The 24,606-nt window shown below is 35.4% G+C and overlaps 2 long non-coding RNA genes across 2 annotated transcripts in view; one reads left to right on the top strand and one right to left on the bottom strand.

The window, feature by feature from the left end:
• Positions 1–318: 318 nt before the first annotated feature.
• LOC140605469 (uncharacterized) lies at positions 319–4,270 on the top strand. The gene is made up of 4 exons (XR_012008118.1): positions 319–419; positions 886–996; positions 3,820–3,990; positions 4,163–4,270. It is a non-coding gene; the product is annotated as an uncharacterized lncRNA (long non-coding RNA).
• A 1,486-nt stretch (positions 4,271–5,756) lies between these two features.
• The window catches only part of LOC140605468 (uncharacterized), a 652,182-nt gene continuing 633,332 nt past the window's right edge, over positions 5,757–24,606 (bottom strand). Inside the window, exon 3 of the long non-coding RNA XR_012008117.1 lies at positions 5,757–5,812. This is a non-coding gene — a long non-coding RNA (uncharacterized lncRNA). The remainder of the gene's footprint in view (positions 5,813–24,606) is intronic.

Genomic DNA, 24,606 nt, shown 5'->3' with positions numbered 1-24,606 from the left:
AAGGTTGGCAAACACAGGCAACACGACTTTGCATAATCATATTACAGTAGCTTTTTTTTTTTTTTTTTTCTAAATTCATATCCTGGGTCAAATTTCAGGTAACTGCATCTAGTCAAAATCTATCTTTGCCATTCTCCCTCTTCATACCTGGGAAATCCCTCAGGCTTTCCAATAGCTAATACGAAACATTCTTCATCCTCATTTTATCCCCTGCATGAAGTCTCCTATCACTCCAAATATGTTTTTCTCATTCTTCCATCACAATCGGGCTATCCTTGGTTTCATTCCATGAGGATCATTTATACATGAAGTGACAATGGAAGATGAAATTGCATGACGTAAGTTATTTGTATGAGAAAGCTGGATAATTGATTGCACCTGCTAGGTGTACTTTCAGGAGACACTGAAGTGGTCATTAGGTATGTTAAACACTTGTATTTTTTCTACAGATGTAGCTAAAGAAGATACTCTCTCACGTTTCTTAAGTTCTTTTTAAACATAAAAGCTGATCCCTTGTGATATCTCTATATCTTAATAAATACAATTATTAATAAAATATGTTGCCTTTCATTTCCATTGAATGAAATGTTTATTATAAATGAAGACAGAAAAAAAAAATAAATGAAGACAGAAATGACCATAGTAGTTACTTCAGAAAACTTAATATTTTATGGGCAGATAAGTTAAAAATTCACGTTTTCTTTAAAGGTAACTACATGAACACATTAATGTTATTTTAGAAACGGGCTTGATCTTTAGACACACAGGGTAGCAATATTTATGGAGTTATAACTCTTTAGAAATTCTGAGAAGAAAATCCTATGCCCCAGCATTGTTGAGCAAAATGAGGACAATGATATTTTGTGAATTCTATCTGTGTTGCAGCTAAGGTCAACATGAGTCAGTGAGTTGATCAAGATGCACAGGTCAAGGTGCTTGTTCTTTGAATTCTCAATCAACAGAAACTTAAGAGTGCACCCCTGCCGATACGATCTTGTAAGTTTATTATGTGACAACTGTCCTCAAGCAAGCTAGGCGGACATGACTAATAGACTTAAGTAGGTATTATTAATTTCATTTCATTTTGAGAGTGGTCACAAGGGAGCATGCGGATGAACCAAACTAATAAACTCCAGGAAAAGTGAGAAATATTGGGTGGAATTCGGATCCTGAGAGACCAAGGCTATCTGGAGAAAGTAACTTGAATGTGGAAGAGTTCAGGGTAGAGAAAACAGGAGCTGAGGGTAGGCAGAGGGAGGAACAAATGCCCTTACCAGCTGGAGGGGAGCCAGAACATCAGCAACATAGCTGATAGCCAGTCACTTAATTTAAGTGTCCCTATTGCAGACAGGGACATGTTAGAAGAGTTTTGAAGGCAAAGCTAAAGGCCAGATTTTACTCTGTGGGATCAGCGTACCCTGTAAAGGATTGTGAGGGAATAAAAGGGGGTATGATGAAAACAATGCCCTACATGAATCTGCAAGGAAGAAGGAAGGTACATAGTCAAGGAGACCAATGATGAAGCTATTTTTGACAGAGGGGAATGGAGATTCATTTTACAATGTCAAAGTTGAACAGACAAAAGCACTGATAAACTTCTCTTCTGGGAGAGAGGATGAAATACAGGCTTGTTTTGTGTGTGTGTGTGTGTGTGTGTGTGTGTGTGTGTGTGTTTGAAGTGTGAGACAAGTAACCAAATGCAAATACAAATAGCCAGTAAATCAGTAAATAATACGACGGGGAGAGCTCTCTGAAAACCAGGCCAGGGCTATAGCTACAAATTAACTCCGATCTTCACAGCTTCCTTCCTACACTGTTTCCAACTGATTTTTTTTCTCCCCCCAAGTAGAATATCTAATCTGCAAATAACGGTAAAGGAAGATCAAGTAATCTGTTTATAATCAACATTCTTCCAGGTGTGAAACATCCTTTAACCTACAGACCACCTGTAATGAACTCAGGTTGTGTGTAATTAGAGAGCAAATTGGCTTTCCCCTGTGCAATCAGGGTGTATTTCCCTCAGAAATGAAATATCTCATCATTTAGGAACACTATTATTAAAAACTGATATTTTAGATTTTTCTATCTTTTCTATCTTATACATTTGAGGAGGTCAGAGGTGGTGAACTGTAGTTTACATATGGAGCCCTGGAAATTACAATCTAATAAGATTGTTTTCCCAGATGGTATCATCTTTTAGTGAGAACTGACATCAATAAGTTTTATTAATGAATTTAAAGATGGAAATTGAGATGCTGGAAAAACATTAAGAAAATAAGATATTTTGAGAAAACTGTCTTGCTCTACAGTGGTCCCTGTGATTTATTACCATAATCTTTTTGTCAGTTCTGTAAGATGCCAGGGTAGCCTTTAGTTATGCTCTCTGTGCTGGAAAAGAAAAATCCATCAAATATAAACTTGAAGATTTAAAATTTTCTCATTCTATTAAAATTCAGATGTTATTCACCAGACTAACTGATTACGGACGAAGGATATAATTAAGTCTCTTTATTTCTAAAAGTTTTAGAAGGGTATAAACGTTAAAATGCTTTTAGTTATGTATTTGCTTTTGTGATTCAAAATTGCATTCTTTCACGAGTCCTTTGAAAATCTAGAATGGCTTTGTCAGATATGCCTTTTGGCAACTTACATGCTGTCCAATAGCATAGCTGCTCACCACATTTGGTGTTTGAGCACTTGAATTGTGGTACATGCCACGGGGAAGGAAATTGGTAATTTCATTTATTTTAATTGATTTTAATGGTAACAGTCCTATGAGGCCAGTGGCTACTGTGTTGGACAGTATACAAAAGAGAGAAAACATGGTCATAGCCAATGGGTTCTGTCTGGGTCCTGAACTGGGCTCCATAATCATACCTAGTGCCTCCTAGGACCGGAGAAGTCTCCAGAACCCTAAATCTCATGACATCTTTGTGTTTCTGCAGCTGTTTATTTTAGCATTAGCTAAACCCATCCATGGGTCTTTCAGTCAATAATCATCCCATAGATTTCCTGCTTCAAACAGGACAGATAAAACCTCAGATAAACAGTCTTGTCTGCACTGTTCAGAGGTAGAGTTTTTCAGGCTCCTGTTCGACCCAGAAAGCCACCTCCTTTGATAAGTTGGCCATCACTTAATTCTTGTAATGACTAATTTAATTTCCTAACCCATTTTTTGTATCTCCATTTCTGCTGTTCCTTTTCCATCTCTCCTAATCCTTCTTCAAAATTGCCACTGTATTGATATTTCCCAAAGACACCTCCAGTGCCCCATACTGTTGTAAAATCCAGTAGGATTTTGTTTGTTCCCTTTTGTTTCCTGGGGGACAGTCTGATGAAATGCAAACTTCTCAGTAGAGTTGTGGATGTAATTTTATGCTCTAAAATCTCAATTTCCTGCCACTTGGCAACTTTTATCCTGTGCTCCCTGAGCATGCAGCGCTCTCCTGTCTGCTTGATCTTACACTCTCCTGGGCATACAGCTTTCCGTTCCCATAGAGCCTGGAATGATTCCTATATTCTTCTCATCCTCATCTTCACTTTCACCCCATACTCCGTGCCCAAACTCCACACTCCAGAACATACACACACACACACACACACACACACACACACAGCAACACCACCACTACCACCACCACCCCCATCTGTTGCACACAGATACTATGGTTCTAGAAATATCTCCTCCAGAAAACAAGGCTTTAGATCTCCAGGATGGCCTTGTCACTTACCTCTTACTTCCCAACCACTGTATCCTGATTTCTATTGCAATTCTCACCACAATGAATTAAATTTGTTAAATGTTCATATTTTCTCCAGGAGCCTACAGGCAACTAGTAGACAGGAACTTAATCTTTCTACCCTAAACCATCAGTATCTGAGACCACACATCCAGCCACCCAAGAGTTCTTCAATGCATGGATAAAGGACAAAATAAGAACAGACTGAGATTGAAGATTTAGAGACAAACTCATTTAGAATAATCCAAAGGTAAATAAAATTCTGTCTGAGTATTCAAAGTTTCCCATTTAGGGACCCTAAGAAAATATAATTTTGCTGATGTGTGTGTGTACAGATATATACCTACATAGATGTATACGCACTTGTATAAATATATATATTTTATTTATACTCACTCGTATTTATATTTTATTGTTCCTAGAAAGTATATTACATGACTTGAAGATTGAAAAAATACTAGAATGTCTAAGAAAAAGAGAGTCCGAACCAACTGAGTTATCGCGTAATAAATATGTGATTCTACTATCAATGATCGTCATTTGGTTATAAGGAAGTGGACATGCTCACACGTGTCATGTTATCAAGATATCTTCTCTGTCCTTTCTCCTCTTTATTTTCCACAGTAAGAAAGAGCAATAGTTTGAGTCATTTCAACAGTCACTTTACATCACATTTAAGCTATCACAAAACTAGTACTGTTAACACTTCTTAAACATCCATGCAACTCTTTCTCTGAAGCCTGTATCTACAACTTTTGTCACAAACAGGTGAAGTTGGAATCCCCCAAACAGAAAATAATTTCTTTTACAATACAACAAGTTCCTGAATGAGCCTTGCAGCAATTTTATAGGTATAACCATTCCCTAGTCTATAATATATATATATATTTTTTAATTCATCATATTTGAGGAAGACACTGTAATTGCCTGAGGAGGCTTAGTCAGTTGAAGATCACCAGATAGGACTGACACCAAGTAGCTCAACTTTTGAGTGAGGAAGATACCCAGGGACCAGTATCCAAAGGATCAAAAGCCAGGTCACAGCCCAGACCACACAACACACTAGAAATCTGTCTGAGTAGATAAGATAACAGCATCAGAACTATTTAGAAAATCAAGAATTTAGGTTTTGGAGTGCATTTTTGTCTCTCTCCAGAGGCCTCAGTGAGAAGATACCTCTGGCAGTGAATTACGTCTTCTCCTTACAAAGAGAGTTTCCATTTAAAACCTCGTATCTTAAATTACTTTAATTCCTGGATGAGCACAGAGCCTGCAGCATGCTGATATTTCCCTATTCAATTTGGAATAGAGATAATTCCCAGGTAATTACATTAATGTAAAGAAAGGCACATGATAACCCAGGATGGCAGGTAAAACAAAAGTTACTTATGTTCACATCTGAAATAAACACAGATTTAAACCATTATAAAAATGCACTGTGGAATAGCTGAGAAGCTGCTCCTTCCCACTTTACTATTAACTTCATTTGGGAGAAAGATGCCCCTTCCCACCTTCTGTGAGATTAATGTAAGACTTAGTGACTTGTATTTGTATGAAAACTATTTAAAATGCAACACTGCAAAAGATGAATTTGAGTTTGCTCCGAAAGCTGTTATTAATGCAAAATGAATATCCCACCATCCAAAATTTAAAAACCAATATTCAAATAATTGCCCATAGAAAGCAGACTGTCTGTAAAACAGCTAATCCAAGAGATAAGAAATATCATAAAAGCATAAACGAGTTTTATATAGCACAACAGAACAAACACGTTGGACAAAATGTAAAGACTTGGCTATGGATCTATATTTCTCCATTATTCAAATGATCTGCCAATAATCTTTTAAAATTCTATGGCAAATACTACTAGAGTGAGTATATCTTATCAAAAGTATAAATTGGGAGCCTAAATTTAAATAATAATATTAACTTTTTGCATGCATTTAAGTGTAATCGAATTCCAAATATTAAGATGTTGTAGTTTTTAAAAAGTTATTGCACACACATAAGCACTTACTGTTATTTCCTTGCAGCAAAAATCTATATCCACCAGGAGAGCTTGAAGTTATTCCCTGTTAAAAAGTCACAAAACAGGAATATGTTAATTTAAAATATAATAAAGTCTAAATCGCAATAGTTAATAGGATTTTTACATTAATAAATAAGAAATATTATAACTATAATCTCCTGGTTTAAGTTTATTTTCATGAATTAAAAACTACAAAAGGCAAGGGAAAATTATTTCTCAATGCACAACATAAATTAAAAATACTACTGAAAAAGGAAAAGAAAATTTCAATTACACAAAACCAAAAACACCCTCGCTGGAGTAAATAATGCATTCATTTCCCCTACCCCAGTAATGTTTACAGGTAATCTAATCACTGGTTTGCATGGACAGAATAAAGAATAGTTTGAGTTACATACTGATAGAAACTAATGTTTCACCATTTATCCAGAATTCTCTTTGATTGAACAAATCTTTGTTAATCCATCAAATTGGAAAATGACAATAGGTAAAAAGATCTAATCAAATTAAAGAGACACTACTTCTGAACAATCTAAGAATATAAAATGTCAATACGCAGGTAGGTATAGTAAAGTGTACTGTTTCACTCAATCTTTCATCAAGTTACTGAAGAAAAAATAAATCATTTTTATCATATGCCTGATATTGAGTACTATCTGAATATTCAACCTGAAATAGAGAATTTAAGTAATTATCTAAAGCACTCAGGCCAAAAGACCAATTTACAAGAATTACCCAGCTCACTGGGGCAAATATTATTGGAAGAGTCTTTTCCTTGAATTATTTCTTAAATGCTAATTTTAATTTTCATGGTTGACTGTTGCCAAATACAGAAAGAAACATAACATGGTTTGAATCAGACATACATAATCACAAGTAAAATCATCTGAAAATACATGTTTAAAAAGCAAATTTTTAATCTTAAAAGAGATAATATTTTTCTTCCTCTGAAGATATTTTAAAATATACTCTATACTTAAACTTGATTTGGACTTAAGTATTATTCCATTGTAACCGTGCATTTCTACTCTAGCCATTTATCTATTTAATTTCTTTTCCTTTTCCAGCCACTGTTAAAAACACAAGGAAACTTTCAAAGTCTTTCTTTCTAGTAAAACACTCAATGTTCATTTTAAAAGCTGTAGCTTGCCAAAGTATTTCCTGCTTTATACAAAGGAGGTAAAATTTAATAAAAAATTAGAAACATGTTATTTTAATATTTTTTCCCAAGTAACCAAAATCTGCTGACATAATGTAACCTAAAATACCTCTTTACATAGTTCTTTACTATGCTAAGATTAAAAAAACAAAATCATACCGCTTGGATTTAGAGAAAACAGTATTTTTAAAAGAAAATGTATTAAATTTTCTATTGTAAATTTAAGAAATAATTTTCCTTTATATAGGGGAAAACTTATACCAATAAGAGTTGTTTCCTCAAGAAAAAAAAAAACTGAGATAAATAATAAATTATTTACTATCCAACATCATTGAAAAAGCTGTTTAACAGCAGTTAATTAAGGGTAAATTTCAAGGACTTAAATGAAAATAGCAATCTAAGACTTCCTGCTCTTTCAAGTTATGCAAGGAAGTGTTAGCATTTTGACATCATGTCCTATAAATTCCAAACTCTATTTTCATTAATGTAGGAAAAATCTCTAAAGTGCTTTGGTATAAATTTATTTTTTAACTTTAAAATTAGCTTTACATCTTATTATGATACAAATTATAAATTTTACTGTATGTGAAAATAAATCTATATTGAGTGAAAATATATTAATGACTAAAAAGTAACATTTTTTTCCTATAAAAATGATTTTCTAGCCATAGAAACTGTTGAGATATACAATCTTTCTTTGGGACAACAATAGAGACATCATTGGAGATAGTTGTTAATTTGCTTGTCTCAGTACCTAGTGACATCTTTTCCCTTTTATATTATCTTATGCTCCCACTCAATGGAAATACTCTAGAACCACTAGATGCTTGGCTCCTGTTCAGATGGCAGAAGGTGTGAAATCATGCTAGATTTTTTTTAAGATTTTACTTATTCATGAGAGACAGAGACAGAGACAGAGAGAGAGAGACAGGCAGAGAGGCAGAGACATAGGAAGAGGGAGAAGCAGGCTCCATGCAGGGAGCGGTTGTGGGACTCAATCCTGGGACCCTGGGATCACAATCTGAGCCAATGGCAGATGCTCAACCACTAAGCCACCCAGGCGTCCCTCATGCTAGATTTTTTGGGGGAGAGGAACTACTATAAAATGGGAGGAAATGCATAGTTCCAGATTATTCTGTTGACATTGCACTGAAGGTGGTTGAAGGAAATGGGGGTAAAGGGGTCGGAGGGGTGGGAGCTCCTGAATGGCTCAGTCGGTTAAGCATTGGATTCTTGATCTCACCCCAAGTCTTGGTCTCAGGGTCATGAGTTCAACCCATGTGTTGGGCTCCATGAAAAAAGGTGGTTGAAGGAAGATTAATCCAGGAATAAAACATCCACAGTGAATTCTTTCAACCTCCCCACACTTCTGTTTTGCAGGTAGATAGTTTTCTTTCATCAAATGCCCTACCTGGGTACACTCGATCTGATAGCTTTGTGGGTTCTATCATTGTTGAGATATTTGTGTTGTGGAAATCTTTCTTTAAATAGAGTGTTATTTGAAAACTGCTGCCATGGGACACCTGGGTGGCTCAGCGTTTGAGCGCCCGCCTTCAGCCCAGGGCCTGATCCTGGAGTCCTGGGATCGAGTCCCATATCAGGCTCCCTGTGAGGAGCCTGCTTCTCCCTCTGCCTGTGTCTCTGACTCTCTCTCTCTGTGTCTCATGAATAAATAAATAAAATCTTGAAAAAACAAACAAACAAACAAACAAACAACTGCTGCCATGGAAGTTGGAATGAAAGCCTAGAGCCCCTCTGCTCCCTGTGTTCTCTCTCCACCTACAGGCTCAGAAGCCACCTCTGTTAAACCTCCAGGTTTTCAGGGAGCAAGTCTGAAATCGACTTCCCCATCGCCATATTCTTTCCTTTTATTTCAATAAACCAAACCAAAGACAATGGGAGAAGAGACCTGGAAAGCTGTATTTTCTGGGAAAGAAAAGGGAAATTAATGCAAGATCAGAATCAGTGCACAGAATTTGAGTAAGAACAAAGGAAACAGTGTTTCGGGTAAGTTCGCAATGTGAGTGCCAAAGTTTTAGGAAACTGGGAAATAACAGCCCTGAAACAGAGAAAAGAAATACTACAGATAAACGAATCTTTACAGATAACTTGTACATCATTCTTCTCCCAGATGCTTTATATACATATCATTTAAATCTCTGACTTCCTGATATTTCAGGTGATTTACAACATGATCTACCTGATTCAATTTGAGAAAGATTTCAATGTGGTTATCGTCCAAAGACAAAAATATAAAATGCAGGCTCATTCCTGAGCAATGAAAGACATCTGGTCACCTTTATATTATGCTAATTGCCTTAAAATCCTGCCATGTCTTAAATTACAGATGCAGATACAGCATAGGAATTGACTTATAAAATAGAACTCTGTTCCCTAAAATGTAGTCTCATCTCCCCTTTGGTATGCTCTTTATTGTTAAACCAACTAACATCTAATTACATTTGGGAAAAAAAAAAATCTTTAAAAAAAATTAAAAAATACAAAGAAGCAACAAGAAAAGAAAAAAAATAAATAAACCTCATGTTCAAGTAGCTGCTCTGGGATTCACACCTGAAAGCCTGGAGAGTTTGCACAAGGATTTTGGCTTACTCTGAAGTTAATTCTCTGCTTTAGAATGTTTGGAAGCTCAGCACCAGACCCTGGTCTCCAGCTTGCCAAAAGACATGCTGGTTTCTTGGTATGGTTTTCTAGCTCTTTTGCTATTAGTGCATAATTTGACAGTATGCTGCCACGGTAACAGAATTCATTAAGAGCTTTCAGTTTTGTTCTGCCAATGAGGATTTTTGGCTGCATGTTGTGCTGGCCTCTGAAGATTGATCCATAATATTTGTCTTATAAAGCCTTGTCATCTCATAGCATGACTGATGCTACAAAATAATCCATAATGAGCCAAGGTCTCCCAGCAGGAGCTACTCCCTGAGGGTAAGTTAGACACTACTGGAAACCACATTAACTTCTTTATCATAAAACTTGGGTGCTTAAAATAGACGGCATGAAAGTGGATACATTATGCAGTCCCATCTTGCACCACTGGAGTTGTGCAATGGATTAGGAACGTAATCCTTAATGTTCCTTCTCTACAACATCCCATTATAGGAAACAAAATCTTCCATATTCTGACAGTTTTCTTTGTATTGTCATTTTCACAGGCAAGGTTTGCTGGAAAGAATGGTGTGGTTGATACGGTAAAGGAACAAAACGTCTTAATGTTTTTAACCAATATTTTTATATACAACCCGAGTAAAAAATAAAACAAACAAACAAACAAAATATATATACTTCCTGTTATTTTCAGCTATATTGCTTTTGGTTTCATTTATTTATTTATTTAGAGAGAGTGAAAGAGATAAAGAGAGAGCACGAGTGCAGGGGAGGGGCAGGGAAAGGGAGAAGCAGACTCCCCGCTGAATAGGGAGCCCGATGTGAGGCTTGATCCCAAGACCCCAGGATCATGACCTAACCGACTGAGTCACCCAGGTGCCCGTTCAGCTATATTTTTATGTAGCTTCTGCTTTTAACTACTGGGTTGTTTATAACTCTCTGTGTGTGTGTATATGGGTGTGCATGGATGTGCACTGTAGTAACAGTTTGAAGTTCCTGTGAAATCTTTTTATGCTAATGAGACCAAAGCCACTGGGCTCATCACCTTGGGGGCTAGATGGTTCCAAAATGCAGAACGAAACTACCTTGTATTCTTTTCTCCTATCTGTGTAAGCACTGCTAGGGAGAGATTGAGGATGGATCAGGGCAAGCCCAGCAATTATACTGAAATATAAACCAAGGAATATTATTACAAGAAGAGAAGAAATAAGCACAATCTTTATTTAGGGCAGTAATTCTCCATCTGGAGCACTTTTGCCCTACAAAGAACATTCAGCAATTTTGATTACCTTTTTAGTGGCCACAACTGAGGGATGCTACTTAGATTAAGTGGGTAGAAGTCAGAGATGCTGTCAAACATCCTACAGAACACAGGACAGCCCTCCTCTTCCCTGTGTATATACACACAAAATTATTTGGCCCAAAATGTCAATAATGTTGCAGCTGAGATATCCTGGTTTAGGGTAGGCTTGAAAAGAACAGGAGAGTACAAATCTGATTTTGTCTATAGTTCAATTTATCTGACTTCTAGGGTAAACAAAGTGAAATAAATCTGCAAGAACTGGCTATAGGCTTTGAGGAGGGCATGGCCTCAGGATCTCAGGAGAGGTAAACCCACTTCTTCTCTCCGGTAGATGGGGGAAGGAGCCTCAACACACCATCATGTTTTGCATAAGGGTGTTTGGTGGCACTTTGAAAGAACAAACCACAAATAACATCCTTACCAGTCGACAGACCTAGCTAACCACTGAGCAAGGTAAAGAATCCACAGTTCTATGTGTTCTTTTTGTCCAGAGTCATTTCTCAACATCTTTTTCTTTTCTGCCCTTAATTTACTATTTTTGTGTCTTATACTATCATTTATAACGTTAATATTTTTTCTTAATATTTTGATATACTAGTTAATTTAATATCTCGTTCTGTGCTTCTTTGAATTCTTACAAATTTTTCACACACAAAGAAGTTTACTGCTCTGTGGGATATATATATATATATATCCCACACACACGTGCACACACACACACACACACACACACACACACAGGCATCCATCCTGGGATGGAGTCATGCATCAGGCTCCCCGCAAGGAGTCTGCTTATCCCTCTGCCTCTCTCTGTCATGAATAAATAAATAATTTTTTTAGAAAAAAAAAAAAAAAAGAATTTGGTCAAAACTGATGTTATTCTGTTTTATTGTTTTTATTATTATTATTCTATAGAATATGAATTCTTAGATAATATATTTTAGCTATATGTGAACATTGGAAAATAAAAATCAGTACTTGAGGAAAATTCTGAAATTATAAATTCCTCATTTCACATTATATATTATTTATAAACAATCTCAAAAACAAGATAAAATGATATTTGTAATAAGCATCTTGCTATTTATGTAAAAGAGAGGCCAGATGACAGTGGCAATCTCCAATCTTAAAGGATTGGGTGTAGACCTGGAGAAATGTACAGCTCTCAGCTAATTTCCATGAGAAGTCACATGGGCAAATGTCCAGCCAAGAAGAACAAAGGCAACAAAAAATGTAGGACATTCTTTTATTTTAAATGTTCTGCTACACTTCGATTACTTTAACTGGAGATGTATTACCTTGTTTTGAAGTTTGAAAAATACATCAAATAAAGCATTTAATATCTTCTAGTGCATCTGAAGATAATCAATGTTTCTCATCACTTCAATTTTTGTTCTAATAACTTTTATAATATAAATCCTGAAATGGCATAACCTTTTACTGATTCATTGTAATCAAAATGAATTGTTATAAAATAATAGAATAACTTAAACAGGTTAATGTGATCATAGTAGTATGCTTTACTATTTCCTTTCTCTTACCTTTATGGATCAAAAAGTAAAAATTATTTGAATTTAACAGTATGAAAAATGTTTGAGAGTGTGTATCTAACACTGACTATTCAAAATAAATTCAAAATAAAACTACAGGCAATGGAAAACAATGGGATTTTGGCATATAAATTTCAGAGTAATATAAAAGTCATTTTTCTCCAAAGAAATAGATGTAGAGGTTGGTAATCAAAATTAAAAAAAATAAATAAAAGAAAAACAAACAAACAAAAAACTAAGAAATGGCACAGTGGACATTGATTTGTAGTATATTCTCAACTCATGAAGTCATCTGCCATTTAGAGATATCAGTAACATTCTTAAAATATTAAAAAAAAACTGATGTAATAGTGGTTTATACTCTGATACCATCAAAACAGTCACAATATTTATATAAGGAAATAAATTTGATGGACTCTTAAATACCACATTTGAGTAAAATATAGAAATATAAATCAATGTAAAACAAATACCATCTTGTATTAATTTTGTTTTAGGTTATAAGGAAAAACAACCCCTCAATCTTTTTTTTCCCCTCAATCTTTTAATAAAAAAAATCCACAAAGTTCAATACCTATTAGTGATACTATATTGAGATAATTTTAGAATGTCTAGCATCAAAATAAATAAGGTGCCAATGGCCTATGCTATCTGATGACAAATAGTATTTACCAAGGAAATAGGATGGTCAAACATGAATTATGTGGATTCTAGAATAAGACACAGGGTTCAAATTATCATTCTGCTACTTCTCACCTTTACAACTGTGGGCAAGATCATCTCTAGCACTCTGTTGCCTCATCATCTGACTACAGAGATAAAACTGGCCCTACCCTTCTGATCCTTATGGGAATTAAGTGAGAACAAACACATAAAGCATGGACAAACATGTAAAGCATAAATATATATATATGTATTTTTTTTTTTAATCACCAAAATTGTCTGTAAAAAACTAAACCCAAGAGTTGGTACTATTCTGTTCAACACAAGTAGCAGAGATTAGTTCAATGTCCCCAGTGAGGTATATGGCACCTTATAAGAACAAGGGTCCTTTCTCAGACTGTAAGCAAATCTAATTACACTTCCTGGAATTCAAGCAAAACACCTTTATTTATTTTTAAGATTTTATTTATTTAGGGAGAGGGAGAGAGAGAGGAAGAAAAACTGCATGAGCAGGAGGAGAGGCAGACAGAGAGAGAGAAAATCCTAAACTGACTACCCACTGAGAATGGGAGCCCTATGCAGGGCCAGATCCCACAATTCTGAGCTCCTGACCAGAGGCAAAAACAAGAGTTTCAGAAGCTTAACTGACTGAGTCCCCCAGGTGCCCCTAGCACAGTGTCTTTAAATAAAGAAGGTTGGAATGAACGCTTTGCATGACTGTAAGTTACTGGAAGGTAGGCAAGGTTTATTTTTTGTTTCATTTTTAAGATTTTATTTATTTACTCATGAGAGACACACACACACAGAGACAGAGACACAGGCAGAGGGAGAAGCAGGCCCCATGCAGGAAGCCCAATACGGGACTCGATTCTGGCTCTCTAGGACCGTGCCCTGGGCCAAAGGCAGCGCTAAACTGCTGCCCAGTAGGCAGGTTTTTTTTTTTTTTTTAAATATTCATTTATTTATTTTAGAGAGGGGTAGGGAGTAGGGAGAGACAAAGGGAGAGAGAGGCATAAGCAGACTCTGTTTTGAGTGTACCTGGACTAGGGTTCAATCCCAAGAGCCTGAGATCACCATCTGAGCTGAAACCAAGAATCAGATACTTAAGCAACTGTGCCACACAGATGCCCCAAGGTAGGCAGCTTTAAACTTTGGTTTTTGGGTTTTTGTTTGTTTCTTTGTGTCTGTATGTTTTAAAAATTTCAAATCAAACCTATTTGGATCGATTTTGATATGATCATCATAATCCATTTGGTTATGTCCCAAATCAAAGTGCATATATAGCTTCAAGTCTACCACAGGCTACACAGAACATTGGGCACATAACCACGACTTAAAATAGTAAGTAGCTTAGCACAGTGAATCATCAGCTAGTTGGACCTGGAGTCAGAACTGCCAAAATATTTCCCAGACCTGAAACTGTGTGTGTGTGTGTGTGTGTATGTGTGTGTGTGTGTTAATCACATTTCCCCAATGAGACTGAGTGTATGACTTTTATCAGTGATTCAAAGTTAAAGAAGCTCAATTTAATATTTTTGTGGTGTATAGACTAAAAGAAAAACAGTAACAAGAAGTGATTGCAACACATTTAAAATAAGAACGAATGCACTCAAAGCTACACGCATTTTGACTTGGGATATAACCAAATAGATTATGATGATCATATCAAAATCAAGCCAAACAGATTTGATTTGAAATAAAAACAAGAAACAGAAACCAAAACCCCAAACAAAACACAATATAAAATGGTGTTGAATTCAAGAAAATGTCTTGAATTGTCTTGTGGAAGACACAGAATTATTTCTGAAATCTCTAAGATGTTGCAAAATTGTCTAAACAAATAAATAAAAAGGAACCAGACTGTGTCAGAATGAAAGTCTCTATTGTATGTCAGCATCTAATATATTCAACACACTCAGTTTCTGAGCCTGTACAGCTTTAAAATGCAAAGATAGCTCCACTTAAACCCCCACTGGGATTGTTTTGACTACCGGCAATCCTGAGTTCTGAGTTCTGTTCCTTATCTATCACTGCCAATAGTGGCTGACATATTACAAAGGGTACTCTAAATTGTGATCTCAAAAGGTAATACTATTTTCCAAAGTCAATATAACTGTTAGAGAAAGATACCCACTCTGGGCTCCAATGGATAATTCCTATGACAGAGACACACTGCCTGCATATAAACATTGTGACATCAAGCACTGTTGGGACATCTTAATGAATTATAATGTTAAGACTTCCTAAGAGATTGTCTCAGGAACATGAGGAGTACCATTATGGCATTATAGAGGACTCCTGTTCCATTTGGCTCTAGCAGGCTCCTTCCTTCAAATCTGCAGCAGTATCAATTTCTGATGAAACCCATCCAAATTCCTCAGTTTGGATCTTGAAAATCTTTTTTACCAAGTAATTCAAATCTGAATCTCTCCAACATCACCCCTAATTAATTCATGGAAGGTGAAACGGAGGTGATATATTCCGTTTTCCTCTCTCTAGACAAGATTACTCTGAAATAAGACAAAATAAATGGCTACCATTAAAAAAAAAAAACAAAACTTGAGGAAATATTACATAAACCCTCATAGTAATCTACGAAAAGGGCCTGTTAGTTAGAAAACCTGTTCATATATCTTACTTAATGGCTCTTGCTTTAATTAAAAATCCCCTCTTGTCACTGTGAAGTCATAGCAGCTGAATGACTCGACTCCAGTGTACAAGACCATCATGTCTTTCATTAATTAAGGCAGATGGTGGGGTATTGGGAAAAAAAGAATCTCAAGACCCACTCCATGCTTGACCACTTCACAACTGTAAAGCCTTGGACTGGCCTTTTAGCCCTACTGACTCTCAGCTACCTCACTTGCAAAATTAATATTTATAACTACTTCCCTGTTTTGTCCTGAGGATTAGGGATAAACTATGTAAGCAAAACCCATGTTGCACAGCAAACCACATAGAAGGTGTTCAGTGATTGGGAATTAGTAGTAGCAGCAGTAGTGATTGTAATAAATAATTTAGAATGGTAGTGATTATTAATAGCAATGACTTTAAGACTCTTTCGGGGGGGAAATCCTGCAAATATCTGGGAAGTAAAAAAGGACAACAGCCTTATAACTAAAATGTAGGAGTGCTTCTGGAGAGACACAATGCAATGATGGGCAGTCACCGCGAGAGGCAATTTTATGTGTCAGTGTGGTTGAGCCAGGGTCGTTCTGATATTTGGTCAACAGTATTCTGGATGTTTTTGTGAGGTTTTTTGTTTTGCTTTGTTTTTATTTTGTTTTTAATGAGATTAACATTTAAATCAGGTTATCAGGACTTTGATAAAGCAGGTTATCCTTCATAATGTGGCCTGGCCTCAGCTAGTCAGTTGAAGGCCTCTGAAACAAAGACCCATCTCCCCCCTACCAGGAAGGCATTCTGCTAGCAGACAGCTTTTGGATTCACATGGCGACTCTTCTTGGTCTCCAGGCTACCAGCTTACCCTGCAGATTTTGGAATCAACCAAGACTCTAAAATTACAGGAGTCAATTCATTAAAATAAATCAATTGATCAATCAATTTTTTCACTATACACACACACACACACACACACACGTCCTATTTCCGTTTCTCTGGAGAACCCTGACCTAAGGGTTACAGCAAACTAATCCAGAAGAGTAATACATAATTATTATCTCCCATGTAAAAACCTGTGGAAATCTGTTACTGTGACATCACAGCATTGCATCTGATGTATAGTTTAAAAATCAACGGCATTACTCAGTTGTCCTTCAAAGTCAGGTAAAGGATGTTTAATACTTAAATTTTTGATCTTCGGTGTTCATCACTAACAAATAATGGGGGAAAGAAAAATTAACTGCTGAATATCAATTCTCTAGTATGAGAAGAGATAAAACCTTTTAAATATGAATGTGGTATCTTTAGAGTGGAGTTCTCAATAGAAAAATAAATCTGAATAATTTGTCTCTTTTAAAGAATGTAAAAAGCACATAGTGCCTAGCCATTAGCATAAAAAAATGGAAATAAGCAGAAGGTAAATGTTATAGTAAATCTTCCATTTTATGTTCACACAAAGACATATTTTTAATTATGAAACAGAATTCTACAAAATAAAGCAGGATTGCAAAAAAAGTGTTTCCTTGCCCTTTTTAATTTACATTTTTACATAAATTTCACTTGTCAGTTATTCTTATGCTAAAGATTTATAAACTAGGCATAGAGAAGCAAAGATAAAACAACAACTACAATTAATGCTTTCAAATTTATTCCTAGATATTCTGATGCATCTAAGACTCCATGATGAGGAAAACTAAAACAAAAACAATAACCATAAATCTCTAATGAAACCTTTAATTTTCTAAAAAAATTAAAATAAGCACATGATGGGAAGAAGAAGGAGATGAGGTTTAACTGAGTTACCAGGTAGTTGTATTGTTTAGGGAATAAAATAGATAGTCACAAGTCTACTCCCAACACAGTGCATCTCTTTAGGGAAACCTCTTGGCCAGGTTCACCGGCTACTTTATACATATTATACATAACTCTTTAGCATTCTATTATAAAAAATATTTTGGTAATTTTTATTGAGTTTGTTTTTACGTGGAATCATTCTGTACATATTTAATGATTTTTTATGATAAGTGTAAGGCGTATGTACTATTAGAAAATCCAAACATGGAGAGATGTGGGCCCTCTACCCTTGGAAGAGAGAAGCAAAAAAGGACATTGTATCAAGCATATCAACTTTCCTTCAGAGCTTCCATATGTTCACTGTTCATAGGCTGTCGTGAATTCTTTTTTGACCTAAATGTCTTGTTTCTTGAGTCTGCTCTTCCCTCTTTGGCCTCAGTTCACTGCGGTCTCTGTTTTTGTTGAATGCATCTAATCTCACTGTTTTAACTTCCACCCAACAGAGATGACTCACCCACTTCCAATGTGCACATCTGCAAATTAAAATATTCTCAAGGAGGTCGACACCTTAAGCAAAGGTGACAAATCCCTTCCAACTACATCTAAGAAAAGAGGACTGCTGTGTCAGTCAATTGGGGGATATACATTCAGCAGTGTTTTCTGGAAGTCTCCTACTAGAGAGCAGTATGATCAGTCTTTTGTTCACAGCACAGACTTTGGCATCAAACTACTCTCGCTATAATAGATGAAATTCCAATTTTAGTCAAAGTACATTTTTTTAAGATTTTCAATTTTTTTTTTAACCTGTGTTTAAAATTCTATCTATTGAAATGTTTTTCCCTTCTGATCTCCACTCTCAGTTTTGGAGTCCTAACCATCTATCAAGCCATAGCTCGATCATGACTTCCTCCAAGAATCATAAACTTCTCTCATCACCCACAGAGCTGCCATCTCTCCTTCATTAACCCCACAGTGCTGCCTTCCCAGCATCTCATTGCAGTAACAGTTTACCTTTCTTTGTGTATTTACAATTTTCTCGGATGATAATCATGGCAGGGGCATCCGCAGCTCTCACAAAACATCCGCCAGTGTGACCATCAAGTCTTATCTTTTCAAAATGTGCACAACAATAGCTCATGACTTTCCTGAAGTTTTAAGAAACAACACCCTAGAAGTGAATATCCTTTTTATTCTAGCCATTACTGTTACACCTTAGATACTGAACAGTGAGGTGCCTTGGAGTCTTGTACTGCTGCAAATGGATGGTTGCAGAGTGCTATCAAAACCCATCCTTTTGTCCACAAAAAGCAAAGCCATGGCTCCTGGGTGAGGGTTAAGACAACAGAGTAGAAACCTGAGCAGCAATCGAAGGTCTCTTTATGGACCCTGTTGACACAAAACCTTAGCAAGAGAATTAACAGATACTTGGGAACTTCTACCCAATTTATTGTGGAAAAAAAATGTTAACTCAAATGTCAAAAGGAGAAGATGATATATTCAAATATTGTCTCCTAATAAAATTCATCTTAATGAACTTTGACAATGTTCTTCATGCCTCATATCCGATCTTGTACTAAAAAGTTTGTTTAATCTTCTCAATACCTTTCTGCTGACTATATTCTATGATGTGGTTCATGCCTCTGTCTTCTAGATCTTGCATCTTGCATGCAGCACTCTCCCCATGGCTCTCTGTGTGTAAGACATTATTCTTTTTCCTACTACAGAGTTTCAGCATATGCCCTTACCTCTTTCCCTCTCAAACCCTCTTTTCCCCACTTTGCATTTTCCATTAATCCTTCAGATCCCAATATAGATGTCACTGCCCCATGGAAGGCTTCCTTGACACCCTCAAACTCTTCATTATATGCTTTTTAAGAACTGTTTTATTTTCATTAATTGTGATGAAATCAGTGCAAAATTATACATTGATTGGTATGATAATGTGAGTAATGTCCTTCACCACCAAAGGGAAGAGCTCCTTGAGCTCAGGATCACTCTCTTTTTCCCTTTATTAAATAATCTGGACCCCGCCCCCCCCCCCCCAAAAAAAAAAATCTGGACCCAGCACAAATTCACACTACTAAGAGGCACTTCATACATGCTAATTGAATGAATCCTTGAACTAAAGTATTTTGGATCCTAAACATAGCATATAACTTAAATATAGCTATGTGACTATAAGCATACTTGTACAATTTGAGAGATGAAGAATGAAAAAGCTCTCAAAATTTCTCCCATAGTATTATCTGTAAAGAATAAATGTATATCTTTCTATAGCAAGCCAGCAAACAACAAAACAAAACAAACAAACAAACAAAAAAAACAAAACAGCAATGCTGGAAATTCCCTCTCTTCTATCTTTCTCTCTTATAACCTTCCAATTGTCCCATCCCACTTCAGTCAATGTTAACTTACAGCTTCAGTCAATGTTAACTTACAGCTTCAGCATTATTTCCTTATTCATCCTGTGGAAATTCTGAGGGTTTCTTTTTCTCCTGCCCTGTTTTGTTGTCTTTACTCTCTTCCAGGTCTTTATCATGCAAATCTAGATTACTACTAAGGATTCTAAATTGGCCTCTCATTCTGGAATGAAATCCCTAGTTTACCCCCATTCAATATATTATTCTGATCCTCAAATGTTTATTGGCTCCAAAACGTAAAATGTAGCTCATTTAATTTGTTTCAATGTCTTTAATTAGTCAATATTGTGCCTCTCATCAAATTAATTTGTCTTACTACCCAGTTTTTCCACAGATATGTATCACCTTATTGTCACTATAAATTTTTTGAGATATGTATTAACTAGGAGTACTTTGAAATGGTTACCTAGGAAATAAACACAGGATTTAAAAGGAACAGAAAATGATCAAACTAATTTGTTCTTAAGTTCTCTCTCTCTCTCTCTCTCTTTTTTTTTTTTTTTTTCTAATTAGCTGTCTCAGAATCTCTAAATAGTCTCAACCTTACAAATCACATCTTTTTTCTCCACCAGGATATTTGGAGGCAAGATCCAATTTAAGTCTTTAACAACACATTGACCATATTCCTACTAAAGTTTATTTTTACTTTGTAGCAGTGGGTATATTGATATATGTTAGTTATTAATATAGTTATATTAGTTAATAGCTCTTAAATTCTAAGCAATGTTTATAGAATAGAAAATTCATTTATGTTTCCAAAAATAAAAGAAAGTACTTTCAAACTCATTTTATGAGGCCAGCACTACCCCAATGCCAAAACCAAAGGACACCATAAGAATAGAAAATTAGTGCCAATATCCCTAATAAATATAGATGTAAAAATCTTCAACAATATTTAAACCGGAGTTCAACCATACATTAAGGGCAACTCTGGTGGCTCAGTGGTTTAGCATCACCTTCGGCCCAGGGCCAGATCCTGGAGACCTGGGATGGAGTTCCACATCGGGCTCCCTGCATGGAGCCTGCTTCTCCCTCTGCCTGTGTCTCTGCTTCTCTCTCTTTCTCTGTGTCTCACATGGATAAAAAATTAAATCTTAAAAAAAAAAAAAAAAAAAAAGGTTCATGCACCATGATCAAGTTAAATTTATTCCAGGGATACAGGATGGTTCAGCATCCACAAATGAAGCAATGTGAGCTGCACGTTAGCAAAATGAAAGATAAAAATCATATGATCATCCCGACAGATGTAGAAAAAAAAATCTGACTAAATTCAATATCTATGTGTGATAAAAACTATCAATAAACTGGGCATAGAGGGAATATACCTTAATATACTAATGGCCACATATGACACCCTGATAGCTAATATCATAATCAACAGTGAAAAGATTTTTTTTTTTCCTTTAAGATCAGAAGCAAGATAAAGATAGCCATTCTCACTGCCTTTATTCAACATAGTATTGGAACTCTTAGCTCCAGAGCAATTAGGTAAGAAAAAGAAATAAAAGCCATCCAAAGTGGAAAGGGAATAAATAAATAGAACTGTCACTCTCCTCAAATGACATGATATTATATGTAAGAAATAAACAAACAAAAAAACTCCACCCAAAATCTGTTATAACAAATTCAGTAAACTTGTAGGATACAAAATCAATATAAAAAGAATATGTTGTGGGGATCCCTGGGTGGCACTGCGGTTCGGCGCCTGCCTTTGGCCCAGGGCGTGATCCTGGAGACCCGGGATCGAATCCCATGTCGGGATCCCGGTACATGGAGCCTGCTTCTCCCTCTGCCTATGTCTCTCTCTCTCTCTCTCTCTGTGACTATCATAAATAAATAAAATTTTTTTTTTTTTTTAATAAATAAAAATTTTAAAAAAAGAAAGAATATGTTGTGTTTTCATACACTAGTAATAAACTGCAGGAAAAATTAAGAAAACAATCACAATTTCAATTGAATCCAAAATAATACCTCAGACTAAATTTAAATTAAAAAGGTGAATGATCTGTTCACTGAAAACTAGAAGACATTGATGAAAGGAATAAAAAAAAAAGACACAAGCAAATGAAAAGTTACCCCATGTTCATGGGTTGGAAAGAATTAAAATTGTTAAAATGTAATACTTCTTGAAGCAATACACATTAAACTCAGGGCAATCCATATTAAAATCCCAATGGTATTTTCCGCAGAAAAAGAACAAATAACCCTAAAAATTATATGGAACCATAAATAACCCATAAAGCCAAAACAATTTTGAACAAGGGGAACAAAGCTGTAGGTAACATGCTCCCAATGTTCAAACTGTATTAAAATTTGTGGTAATCGAAACCTATGGAATTCAGATAAGAACAGACACATGGACCCATGGAACAGAATAGAGTCGATATATATATGATCCATCAATTTATGACAAAGGAGCCAAGAATATTCAATGGGAAAGGGCAGTCTCTTCAATAAATTATATTGTGAAAACTGGACATCCACATGAAAAAGAATGAAACACAAGTACTCCGTTATATCATATACAAAAATTAAATAAAAATGGATTAAAGTTTAAACATAATACCTAAAACCATAAAATTCATAAAAGAAAACACAGCAGTAAGCTCCTTGATATAGGTCTTGGCAATGATGTTTTTTGGATTTGATACCACAAGCAAAGGCAAAAGGCAAAAATAAACAATGGGTCTATATCAAACTAAGAACCTTATGCACAACAAAGGAAGTCATCAACAAAATAAAAAAGAAACCTATCAAATGGGAGAAAATATTTGCAAATCATCTCTCTGATAAAAAGTTAATCTCTAAAATATGTAAAGAACTCATACAATTCAAGAGCACAAATAAACATTCCGATTAAAAAACGGGTAAATGATCTCAATAGACATTTTTACAAAGAAGGCATACAGAATGCCAACAGGTACATGCAAAGGTACTCGCCATCACTAATCATCAGGGAAATACAAATCAAAACCACACTGAGGTATCACCTCACACCTGCTAGAAAGGCTAGTATAAAACAGATGAGAAATGATAGTGTTGGTAAGAATGTGGAGAAAAGGGGACCCTTGTGAAGTGTCATTGGGATTGTAAATTGGTTCAGCCTCTATAGAAAACAGTATGGCAGTTCCTCAAAAATTAAAGATAGAACTACCATATGATCTGGCAATTCCACTTCTGGGTATTTTCCAAAGAAAATAAAAACACTATCTCAAAAGGTATCTGTACTCCCATAATCATTGCAGCATTATCTACAATAGCCAAGGCAATCCAACTGTCAGGGATGGGTGAATAAAAAAAAAAAAAAAAAAAAAAAAAAGTGATATATACACACATGTACACACAGAGAACAGAATATTATTCAGCCATAAAAAGGAAGGAAAACTTGCCATTTGCAACAACACAGGTAAACCTTGAATGCATTATGTTAAGTGAAATAAGTCAAAGAAAGATAAATACTATACTATAGAATCTCACTTACATGTGGAATCTAAAATGATCAAACAAATCCAAGCTCACAAATACAGAGAACAGATTGGTGGTTGTCAGAGATCAAAAGGCACAGATTTTCTATTATCAAACAAGTAAGTTAATGGATGTAATTAAAAAAAAAAAAAAAAAAAAAGCATGACCGTAAAGTTAATAATACTGTATAGGATATTTGAAAATTGCTAGGAGTAAATCTTAAAAGTTCTCATCAAGGCCTGGGTGGCTCAGTGGTTGAGCCTCTCTCTGCCTGTGACTGAGGTCATGATCCCTGGGGTTCTGGGATCAACTCCCACATTGAGCTCCCCTCAGGGAGCCTGCTCCTCCCTCTGCCTGAGTCTCTGCCTCTTTCTCTGTGTCTCTCGTGAATGAATAAAATTTTAAAAAAAGTTCTCTTCAAGAACATGAAAAAAATCGTAACTATTTATGATGAGCTTGTTAACTTGACTTATTTTGCAATTTATGCAAACATTGAATCATTTTGTTGTATACCTGAATCAAACATGTCATATGTCAATTATACATCAATTAAAAAAGGGAATGATTTATTTTTATGTATGTCAAAAGTTGAGTTTAGTTTGTAAGGTATTATTTGAAAGAGAGCTTATGTTTGGAGTTAAAAATCATTTTTCAATCAATACTTTCCCTGTGAGCCTGAGAACTTTTAGAGCCTCTAACTACAGAGATGTATGTGGAGGTAAATGCCACAGTACAAACTTCTCTAAAATGATTAATCAATCCTTCAGCACTAAATGCTCCCATAAAGAGATGAGGGTGGACCTACCTAATCTAAAATAATTGTAGAGCAAAATTTTATTATAGTCCTAAAGAATGAATACATATCAGATTCAACAACCAGTCTAAATGGTACAACATGACAGAAAAGAAATCTATGGCATGAATCTATAAAAATATTGCATGTGAATTCACAAATAACTGTAATTCTCCTCAAAAGAAGCATTGTCCAGATTTGCACTGTTCAGATTTACCAGGAAAAAGAAAATAAAGAAGTTTATTTTCTCTGGGTGATTCATTTTTTAAAATAAGTTCTTAGTCCCTTAGGTAACAGCATTGTCTTAAGGTCTAACATAAATTTCTAATTAAAAAAAATAATTGGGGGAAATTTTTTATGCTTTGAAGTGCTCATAATGATGCTTTTGTAAACAAAGTGCTATAACAAATGGAGACTGTTTTATTGCCTTAGGATTATTTTTTATC

This window comes from Canis lupus, chromosome 15 (assembly GCF_048164855.1).
Source record: "Canis lupus baileyi chromosome 15, mCanLup2.hap1, whole genome shotgun sequence".
Taxonomy (NCBI): Eukaryota; Metazoa; Chordata; class Mammalia; order Carnivora; family Canidae; genus Canis; species Canis lupus.
This window is presented reverse-complemented; position numbering and strand designations above follow the sequence as displayed.